Genomic DNA, 12,382 nt, shown 5'->3' on the forward strand with positions numbered 1-12,382 from the left:
GTGGATCAAGGAGGAGAGATGCTTGGAAGAGGTTGGGAAGGTTTAGAGAGGGTCTAAGGAGCCCCTAACACCCTTCCGAAGATTTTCACAAAGTTTGGCTATAAAGAAACCTCATTTCTGAGCTTCTACAGGAAGTCTGCAGGGGTTCTACAGGATGTTCAGGAATTTCTACAGGATGTTCAGAAATTTCTACAGGATGTTTAAAAATTGGATTTTGGAGGATGGGTGAGTGAGGGAAGATGCATGAATGGATATGGAGGTAGGATAGGGGTCTGAAGTGGCCCAGGGACTGGTGGATGGAGTGGTGAGAAGGTGTAGATGGCTAAATTGGCTCAAAGAAGGCTAAAACAATGATTGCACAAAAAGGTAGGGTTACGTGGGCAAGAGGACAGATGTGAGATGAGGAACCTAGCTAGAAGATAGGGCAGATGGCTCTGATGAATCTTAGGTGGATGAAAGAGTGGTAGAGATGCCCTACACGGTGTACATTTAACCGAATCAACAAAGTCTTACAAATAATCAAAGTCCTAGCTAATCTAATCTAATTGTCAATAAAACAAATGAACAACAGCTTTATTTGGAAAGAAAACCATGTACATCAATCATGCAAAGAAACATTTCAGAGATCTGAACCGATAACTAACTTCTGCAAATGAAAACAGTACACTAAGGATTGCATGGTCAAGCAAACTAGTGTTTTTGTTGGGGCAACACTGTTTCTTCAATTCTAGCCCCGGATCCAATAAGGATGAGGTGAAACTGAGAGTGTTGTTGACCCTTTTCTTGGAGCTTTTTTCCTGTTATTATCCTACCACTAAATCTGAACATGAAAAGCTACTTTAACCATCAAAATCAATCTAAATAACAAAGCAAGATTTAAATCTAAAATAGCATATTTTATTCTAAGAATGCGCCCAACCCCAAGAGCTATAGCCTCCTAAGAGAGATTTAGAGCTAGTGCAAAGCTGGATTCATCTTTCTTGAGCAAGAAAAGAAGAGTTACATCAAAAACTATCCACAAGGGAGAGCTTGAAAATGTGCTGAAATCCAAAGCTAATCTACTGACTAAAATCTAACTACAAACTAGCTACCTTCTGCCTACAAAGTGACTAACCACTAGCTAACCAAAATGAGGCCCTAAGCCTTCTTATTTATACAAATTGAGGACCCCAACAGTCCTCCTAAACTTTAGGGACTCGGCTACCCAAAACTTGTAGTTAACAGCAGTCCTACTTGACTTGCTTGGCTGCCCTTGTGATAATCGATTTGGTGGCCCTTGAACTCCAAGCTGATGGTGGAGAATTCAAGGTAAGGGCCCATACATGAAGGGGACACCTTCCTAAAAATACTCTCCACGAATTTGGCTACCAAGTGCTCATTCAAACCTTCGATTTTGTCTCCAAATTGACCAAAAAGACTACACAAAACACACATTAGACTTGTTGGCATAATGACTAACCCAATTCACTCTATTAGCATAAATATAATAAAAAACATGCAATAAACTAATGAGAATGGTGGATTAAGTCAAATTAGGAGGTTGAATGAGCCCATATAATTATCCATTTTTGGGGCTCATCACGTATACATGGAGCCCCTCATTGATGAGCTTCGTGAATTATGGGATGGTGTAAATATGTTTGATGTATCAAGACCTATCAATGATAGAAACTTTCTATTTCATGCGATTCTTATCTGGACAATTCATGATGACCCGGGGCTATCTATTTTTTGTGGTAATATAATATAAATTACATTTATAATTATTATGTTCATTTTAGCATTTACTAAATATGGGTTCCAATCTTATTTTAGGACTACAAGCAAAGGGGAAACATGGTTGTCCATCATGTGGGCCAAATTGTTGCATAGGCAGTCAAGGGATCTCAAAAAAACTGTCTATGATGAGTATCGACAATTCTTCCCACAAAATCATCGCTATCGAGTGCGTGATAACATATGTTAAATGGAAAGGAAGTGGAAATGAGGAAGCCAATAAAGATGAACCCTGCTAGGTGGAAAGCGATGTATGACAAAAAAGAAGGGACAGGCTTTCCCCTAGGAATGAAAAGACTCTCTATTTTCTACAAATTAGAATATTATGAGAGCTTGCCAATAGCCCACCTATTTGATACTATGCACATCGGGAAAAATGTGGCAGAGTTCTTGTGGAAACATCTAAATGGAAATAACATTGAAGCACAAATAAAGTTAAGAAAGGACCTTCGAGTTGCCAATAACATGTCGAACATGTGGTTGCACAAAGACAACTCATATGTTCATGCTCCATGGACATTTACATCAAATGAGAAAGAAAACATCATTTCTACTATGAAAAGCATAAGATTTCCTTCTAGCTTTGGTGTGACATTAAAAAAGTTATTCACAAGAGATGGATCAGAGTTCTCAGGCCTAAAAACACATGATTGGCACAATTGGATAAAGGTAACGTTGTCACATGTTATATTTGTTGGATACTTAATTATAAAATTGTATATCCTAGTGATAATATCAGTTCATGCATATTTGAACATGGATATTTGCTAATAGACATGATAGTATAGTGATGAAATTAGTCATGCATATTTGAACATGGTTATTTGTTAATGGTCATGCAGTATGTGTTGCCTGCAGCAATACCAAGTACTTTTGACCACAATGTCACTTTGACTATTTACAAATTATGTAAATATCTGAGGTATTTTTCAATCCATCATGCATACTCTTCCATTACTCTTATCATTTGAAGTGCAACATTGGTTATGCCTTTATATGAGTTTCTACTTTTAGTTTACAAGAAATAACAAGTCTTTATTGTAATACTTGTAGGTGGGTCTCATATAAAGAGATACATCAAGATGACATGAAGTATTGGAAGAGGAATGTTTCACTTTTGATGTGTGATATTCAAATGTGTTTTCCTCCAAGCTTCTTTAATTGTCAAGAGCACTACCTTGCACACCTAGTAGAAGAGATTGAACAGTATGGTCCTATTCATATCCGAACAATGTGGCTCGTGGAGAGATATATGAAGGTATTGAAACAATTTGTGAGGCAAAAGGCTCGACCAGAAGGGTCCATAGTTGATGGGTACATGGTTTTCCAGGCCATGGTTCATTTGAGTGAGTACTTACCTCAATTGCATCTTGAAGCTCCGCGATTATGGAACTATAACCAATCTCAATCATTTGAAGGAGAAAAATTAGAGGGAGAAGGGACTTCAAATAGGATAAAAGGTATAAAAAAATGTTAGGAGTTATTTGTATCTTAAGTTTTATATTACATGGCTTTAAATAATTATTAATACATTGAATGAAAAGATGCGAAGGAGTGGGAGGCATTACATTTGTATGTTGCATACAATTCTGACTTTGTGTTGGAATGGATGGAGAAGTACGCTGAAAAATAGAAATTAGAAGATGAAAATGCATGGGCCAATATATATATAATAGACATGGTCAAAACACTACTCGAGGATTTCCTACAAGCCATAAAAGAAAGTGGCCAAAGAGATGCTCGTGGAATTGGCTAAAGGTCAATATTGAACATGAGGCAACAAAAGGGAATAATAGAGTAACACAACAACAATTGAATTTCATTAAAGGATCCATAAATGGGGAGGTGATATATATTAATATATTGCATATATTTAATAATTTTTTTGTTAGATTTCATATCCTTGAATCTAATTAGTTGATATTTATATGAATTTAGGTAAGATATTACAAAGGAATGTGGAATTTTGGTCATCATTTTCGCATCAGAAAAGTTGATGAAAAGAGAAAAACTTATGATTGTGGAGTTTCAGCATCATTTGAGGTGGAATGTCGTTCACATGCAAATGATAGACAACCAATCACAAGAACACTTCGCTACTATGGAGTGTTGGAGGACATTATCGAGCTTGATTTTATGTCTTTCAAGAAAGTTATTTTTCATGTTGAATGGTACAAGCTTATTGAAGTGGGAGAAGAAAAAACTATCTTGCTCCATGATAATGGATTCCACATGATCAATACATCTAGGTTTGAAGCCACTTCTGAACCTTATGTGTTTCCAAGTCAATGTGATCAAAATTTTCTCATTCCTAATTTAGAACAACCTGGTTGGTCATTTGTGATTGATTATGATCCAAGAGGACGAAGAGTAACATTTGTTCAAGATGTAGAGGACCATGATTTATTTGAAGATGCAGAAGTTCCCCCTGAAGACATAGATGGCCAAGATGGAGATGATGAAGAATTTATTGTCAATGATGCATATCACCAAGATGAAGACCAAGACGAGTTTATTGAAGTTTTTGAAGGACATGAGCAACCGCATGTGCATCAAATCCATGAAGATAATGAATTTATTGATTTTAATTTACCTGTAGTTGAAGGTGATGAAGACCATGAAAATGATGGTATTAATTTATTTGTGGATTTAGGGTCTATTAATTATGGGGTATATATGCCATTATATGAGGAGATTTCATTCGAGAATGACATTTTATGATCATTATGTATACTTTAAGATAGTTTTAAGGATTCACTACAATATAATTTTTCTTTACAAGTTAGACATATGAGTTTTTAATTGTAATGAACATTAAGTAATTTGAATGTTTAATGTTTTACTTGTGAGGATGACATTTTTTGATCACTATGTTTACTTTAAGATGGTTATAACGATTCACTGCAATATAATTTTTCTTTACAAGTTAAGTATTGAGTTTTTAATTGTAATGAACATCAAGTAATTTGAATGTTTAAGGTTTTACTTGAAAGACATATATATTTGGTGTTACCGATTCTATTTTATTATCAGTTTTTTGATCAAGGTTTTCTTATTTTTATGTTATTATGTGTTTTCTTAAGAACGTACCCATGGGTGTTACCGATGCTACTATGGGGGATTCAATGATATTCACTACTTTTATGGAAATGTTAAGAAATGCACGAGGGCAAGACGCTGCTATGATGATGCATGAGGTAATATTGAATATTGTCTTTTATATGTTCAATTATCATATATTACATATTATATTATGCTAATTTATGTTTGTGGAATGCAGACAATCGCTAAAGTCATTCCCACCCCTATAACACCTTATAATACATGTAAGGTAATGGTAGTGGTAAAACTTGATCAATATTTTTGTGCATTTAGTTAACTTATTTCACTATATATATTTATTAATATTTGTGTTTTTACTAAGCATGCATTTTGTTGGCATGCAGGGATCATTAATGCCCCCATATACATCTAATGTTATGCAAAATGTAATATTCAACCATTTATTTGTGTGAGTTTGATTATGTTATTTGTTGAGAAATCTAGGGCATATATTTAATAAAGTTTTTGCACAACGACTCCATGATTTATGAGGTGTTACGAAGAGCTACATCATGCCTTCAAATGGATCACCCCATCCATTTTTTTCTTCTTGTACATACAATACTATTTTAACAAGTAACCCAAGCAATATATTATTCCAAAACATGATGTCAAGTTACTTTTCTAGGGTTTTTATGTAATCAAGAAGCCTTTTTAGGGTTTCTTAAATTCAAACCTTATATCATACACTTTTCCATTTATGTCATTCTAGATTTTATCCCATGCCCTAGAAATCAAATCATAGGGAACAAATACTTAAGATTACCGTTTCTAAATACTAGGGTATTTCTTAAAATATAAACCCATAAATTCAACCCTACTACATCTTATGATGGACCCTTTAAAAGAAAATTATTATACATACCTCATGGACACCTATCTGTACTGATTAGTATTTAGTAAACGACACTACATGGTAAACAATAGAGGCCCCTTCATAAAAACCACTTACAGCCAGTACTCCCCTCCGCTAATAGCTTGTGGTTTCAACATACAGCTATTACAACTCAAGGAGGACAAGAAGCTGCAAATCCATGTGGTCAACCAGAAATAGCCCAGCTTATTCATCGTGATCTTGAAAGGTGTGCAAGTGTTTAGCTAATCCGACATGAAGATGTTGACAACCGTAAGGTTGGAGGGCCATTGTTGCTCAAATTCATCAATGTAGATATGTTGATGAGGGTATGACTAGAGCTTACTTATATTGAAGCATGTGAAGGGATTCAAGGGAGAAATGGTGACCAAATCTTCTATAATGTTGGGTCTTGAAGAATCTGATAAAGAGATAAAGCAAACAATGAATGACACATGTGCTATGGGTGTTGATATCCTTACAATGTAACATTATTTGCAGCCCATGGCTTTCAAAGAACGAATTTGATTAGTATTGTTGATACAAGCTCTGGAAAAACAATGGCATATCCTTTACCTGCTATTATTCATGTTAATAGCAACCTTATCTAGCTTCAGATTCTGAACCCTGAATGCGACCATTCTTGCATTCATAGTCGCTGCATTATTATTTGGGGAAGCTTACGCACACCTTTCATGAAGAAAAGATTATGGTGCTATTACTATTGAGGAAGCTAACTCCACGACGATCTCCTGATTATTTTGATTGACATCGATGATTCTTTGGGTGATAGTCAACAATTTGGATGAATTTCCTGGCACTAGGTTAGAATCTGGATAAATATGATGCCAAAAAGAAACTGCTTTGAGCACATTGTAGCTAAACTCCAATTCATGTGTAAATCACACCAATTCTGGATCGAGGATTTTGAAAGCAGGTTTACTATGGAATAGTTTTTGGTGTTGAATCATTAGGTCTCAAAAGATACAGGCTTGTAATATTGGTTAAGAGGTGCCTCAATTTCCACTATTCTGGACCTGTAGCACTCAAAGGAAGACATAAATCATGCCAAGAATATTGTGGCCAATAACACTGGACGGGTGAGGAAAATTGCATAGGTATAAACTTGTAATGTTAATAGAGAACGGGTTAAAATATGTAGAGTGCCCCAATCCAGATCCACCGCATCTATTCAGCTACCTCAACTTTATCACACAGATCTTGTATATACAGCATGAAAGGGTATTCAGATTTATTTACAAAAAATAGAAATCAATCTTAGATGCCTTATAAAGTATTGATTTAGCCGTAGATTCAATGTGTGCAAGGTCAAGTTGCAGATTGGGTATTGGCATCTTTTAGAGCCCAGTTTTGATACAGAGACAACAACTCTGAGCGAAAATAAGGAAAATGCATTTTTGATTTGAAGTGTGACTACTTTTTTCAAATATCGGTTGAGTTTTTACTGCTTTTTCCCATTCTTTTATGTCACTCTTGAAGATATTTTTACTGCTTTTTCCAATTCTTTTATGTCACTCTTGGCCTTAGAGTTAATCGTTTCTTTGGATATTTTTACTGCTTTTTCCCATTCTTTTATGTCGCTCTTGACCTCAGAGTTAATAGTTTCTTTGGTCTGTCAATTGTTGTTCTTCTTCTTCCTCCCTGGCTTTTGGCAAGCACTGTTCTTCTCCACTTTCACTACACTGTCTGAAGAATGAAGCAACCAACCATTACAGGCCTGCAGGTTTATACACTTCAGTTATTAGTTCTTCATCATAAACTAATGTTTTTTCCATTCCCTTCCCATTGCATTTGTGGAGCTGCAGCTGCTCAGAAGGGTTGTTGAACTCTTCCTCTGGGGTTTCTTCCTGATTCATTAATTGATAATATCAAAGGCATCATGGAGAGAAGAGAGTTAAAGTCTTCAGAGGGAAGAAGTTGCATGCAGAATTGCCATATGTTGATCAGGAATGCATCTGGGTTTTTCTTGGCATTAACTATCATGGCTAATGCATTTTCACCTTCAGGTGATGTTTCAATTCAGGGGTTAAATTTTGCTAATTTACATTTTACATGTTTAAATTTTGCAGTTTGTTTTCTATAACACGCCAAGATTTATAATATAAACTTATTTTTACCATAAAATTTGGCAAAATTTTAAGTTTTAAGATAAATTTCCATTCTTAAACTTTTCCATCCTTACCAAGGATATGAATACAATATTAACTTAAAATTTATCTACATTTTGTGCTTTACAGGTGCTTATGATCCACTGGATCCATATATTAACATAACGATCAAATGGGATATTGTGTCTTGGACTGCAAATGGATATGTTGCAAGTAATGCCCTTCCATCAAATAGGTCTTGAATTATAATTCCCTTTCCTCATTTTCCTGAAATAGATATTGATATTTTCTGAATTTCATTCCTAGTAGCCTACGAGTTAAATTCTCAAAGCTTGACATGGTGACAAATTTGGAAAACCTTCAAGTCAGGTAGAGTTTATTTTGATATTGATGAAAATTTCTGATAAATTGTGTTGTATTGATTGGTATGTTCAATATTTTGAGTAAATACTTCACTCATTTTTAATTAGCTTTATGTCCCTGAAATTAAGTAAGTATTCACTAGAAACATTGGTACAATTTACTGAAAATTCCCTAAAAGTCTTCATGATAGAACTTATTTTACTCATTGCTGAGTCTAATGAGCTTCCCTCTGTAGGTGGTCGTGACCATGCACAATTTTCAGTAGTACTGCCATATACCAAGCCGCCCAGGATGGACTTTGGGTTGGCACTCGACAAAAAAGGAGGTCATCTAGGCTGTGGTTGGTAGCCAGACAACAGAGCAAGGAGATTGCTCCAAATGGAAAGCACGTGTTCCACACTGTTGCAAGAAGGACCCCACTGTTGTTGATCTCTTACTAGGTGTGCCTTACAATCAACAATTTACTAATTGATGCGAAGGTGGAGCATTGGCATCTTGGGCTCAGGATCCTCCAAATTCCATCGCATCCTTCCAAGTTAGTGTGGGAAATTCAGGCACCACTAACAAAACTGTCAAATTGCCAAAGTATTTCACTTTGAAGGCTCCAGGACTGGGTTATACTTGTGGCCCTGCTAAGATTGTTAAACCCAGCCTGTTCTTTAGTCCAGATAGACACAAAACCACTCAAGTTCTGAGTAATACACTATTATAATCCCTCATAATTTATATATTTGTGAATGTTATGTGTTTCACTCTGAGCTGGCTAAGTCTTACATTTGAATTTCCCTTGTCCTTGTGTAGTGACATGGAATGTAACATGCACATATTCTCAATTCCTCGCTCAGAAAAGTTCAACATGTTGTGTCTCCTTATCATCATTCTATAATGATAGTATAACACCATGCCCTACTTGTGCCTGCGCTTTCCAGAACAACATAACTCAACCTGCTTGTATTGAGTATGATTCTTATTCCCTTGCAAATTCATTCAATTTATTTACATGCGATAAGACACCTCCGCTACATTCACCACTTAACTTGAATCGACTTTGACTGTGAATTTGAAGGAGGTGAGAAAGGAGAAGGAAGGCAATCAGGAAGAAAAATTGGGATTCATCTCTGCTTCAATGGCTCATTCAACAGATCCCCTGGTAGTAGGAAGAGTGATAGGTGATGTTATTGATATGTTCGTGCCTTCAATGGACATGGTCTTCTACTATGGATCCAAGTAGGTCACCAATGGCTACGAGATCAAGCCCTCTGCTACTGGTGACCACCCCAATGTGCAAATAGCGGGTCGACACTTCGGTGAGAGTCTCTATACTCTGGTACCCATTTCATCAATAATTTAATTCCAGCACCTCTGGTTTCATAGAATGAATATTTACATATAAATTTGTTATGGGTCTTCTATGAATGCATGCATTTACATTTGATGAGGTAATGATAGACCCAGATGCTCCTAGTCCAAGCGAACCCAACATGTGGGAATGGGTTCACTGGTATAATAAATTCCTTCCCTTCTCCTTTCTTCAATTTATACAAACGCGCAGGAAGGGCTTCACTGGTATAATAAATTCCTACCCTTCTGCTCTCTTCAATTTATACATACAATACACTAAAAAACAATACACTGCAAAAATTTGAAAGAGAGACACTCTAATGGTAATAATATTTGGTTATTATTACCAGGTCTGATATGCACATCGAGGTTGCAAAGTTCATATCTCCAGTTTTAGTATTCTAATATGCATGCTTGAGCTTCACAGCCTCTGCAATCTTATCAAAGTTTCTAGTGCATATTACACTAGACAGGTTTGATTTTATTTGGTAGTGCTCACATTCAATTATAACTTGATGGTGTCTAAACAATGGCACCACTTTAGATCATGTTGTGCCATTGTCCATATTCAATGAACTCACTGCCCTTGTCCATATTCAATGTACTCAATGCTACCACAAAATGGCACATACATAGAAGCTGAGTCATTCCCATCCTCACATAGAGTTGCCAGCACTTCCTCTTCCTCCTTTTTCATTTGTACTATCACCACTTCATTGCATATTTGCCACACCATACTATTTAGTATTTTTATATGGGAAAATACAATGTCCTAGTCATCCCAGCTGTATAATACACAGTTGTACCATTGTAACACTAATATAGGCACCAGAAGCTATGCTACTAGAGAGGATTAAAACTAAAGTAGGATGCTAAGACCTTAATGTCTTTGCATGCCAAACACTATGTAATAAATATTCAGGTTTTCACATGGATTTCATAGGTTCAAGGGTAAAACATTAAGATTTGTGGCCATCCCTAATAGATTCAAGGTTGTTTTCTTCTGGACTGTAACACTATCTAAGAAACATTTTTTTTGCTCATTGAGTCTGTTGATTCAAAGTTAAAATCAATATTATCTAATAAAGAGTTTCTTTTCAGCAAGAGCTAATAGATTCAAGGTTAAAACATTCAGGTCTGCAACTAGAGTTAATAACATAATAGATCCATCTTCAAGGTTAAGACATCTTTTTTTTTTTGGCCTGGGAAACACTATCTAATAAATATTCAGTTCGAAATAATAGTCTTTGGACAATCAAGTATTATTTAATAAATATTTTGAGTATTTTCAAAAAGCTAGCAATCATATATTCACTTTTAAAACATTAAAATAACAGTTTTTGTCTTGTCAAAATACCATATAATTGGTACTAGAGAATAATAGATTCAAATTTTTTAATATGAGGTTTGCACACAGTTATTATTTTATTATGTTTAACCAAGATAGATCTGGTGAAAATGGATCTATTATTTATGGTAGTTCTTTAAATTTGGTATCTCAGTGAACTTTTCACCCAACTTAAAAATAGATTGATAAATATGGATATAATGTTGGTTGGTATTGGTAATGGGAGTTTATTCATAGTTTTTCTTATATTTGGTATCTCTTTGAGGTTTGCAGCTGGTTGATGGATAGATCGTAGTTCAGTTGGATCTACTCTAATTTTCATCTAGCTTTAATACATCATGGATTTTTGTGGACTTTAATGGTTAAAAAAATTCTATCATAGTGTATTAGGTTAAGATGGTTTATTTATTTATTTTCTCCTGTATTTTGCTTAAGTTGATATATCCTTTGAGATTAAGATGCTTTTTTAATAGGTTTGATGAAGATTAATGTATTCTAGTTTACTAGGTTAATTTTTTTGTTTTAGTAATTTTTTTGTTCTCATCATCTTAAAGATAACAAGAAGTTAAGATGAATAATTTTAGGTCTAAACTTTTTTGGTTTTAGGTTTAGTTAAGATTAGTCTCTTCTAGCTTGTGAGGTTAATTTGTTTTGTTTTAGTTTTTTAGTTGTTTTTACCTAAGGTGATAAACTCTTGAATCGAGTTTTTTTTGTCAGTTTTTTTAAATACTGACTTTTAAGCATTGAGGTGTGATATTTTCGAGGTTTAGATAGATTTATAATATCTTTAGGTTAGATTAAATGGAACTGATATTCTTATGGATTAGATAGATTTGTACATTCTTATGTTAGATTAAATGGAACTATGTTGGATTCTACTAGGTTATTTACAGTTGTTTTAAGATAATAGTCAATAAGTTGAATAAACAATAATTTTTGCTTTTGTATTGGTGATCTCACTCAGGATAGTGACTGATATTCCTCGAGCCACAGATGCAACTCAAGGCCAACTAGCCTTTTCACTTGGTGGACTGTGTGGATTACATAGTACTTGGCCTTCGTTCCTTCTATTTTTAACAGTTCAAAATGATGTTTAATTTCATTATTTTATCTTCGTGGTTGAGTTTACAAGTTTTTGCAGGGCATGAAATAGAAATTCTATGATTTGTGAGCTGCTTTGCACATCAATATATTATTTCCAGATGACCAAGTACATGTAGATTGATACCTTACATCTATATTAATTAGAGAAATTGGTCCTGATTCGTTTCACAGAGTTCTAACCAACCATATTCATTGATTAGAAGTGTTGAGTGTGGGGTATGTATGTCAGAAGGAATCATAGTAGTTGATCAACATCATGGGATCATGAGGATATCCATGAATCGCTCTTGGTATGCTATGAGAAATAAGAATGTTTCATGGTATTTGTTTGCATATATTTCTATTCATAGTATTCTCATTTCATCT

The sequence above is a fragment of the Pinus tabuliformis genome, chromosome 1_1, assembly GCF_031772625.1.
Source record: "Pinus tabuliformis cultivar Carrire ecotype Pingquan chromosome 1_1, CPIR1, whole genome shotgun sequence".
NCBI lineage: Eukaryota > Viridiplantae > Streptophyta > Pinopsida > Pinales > Pinaceae > Pinus > Pinus tabuliformis.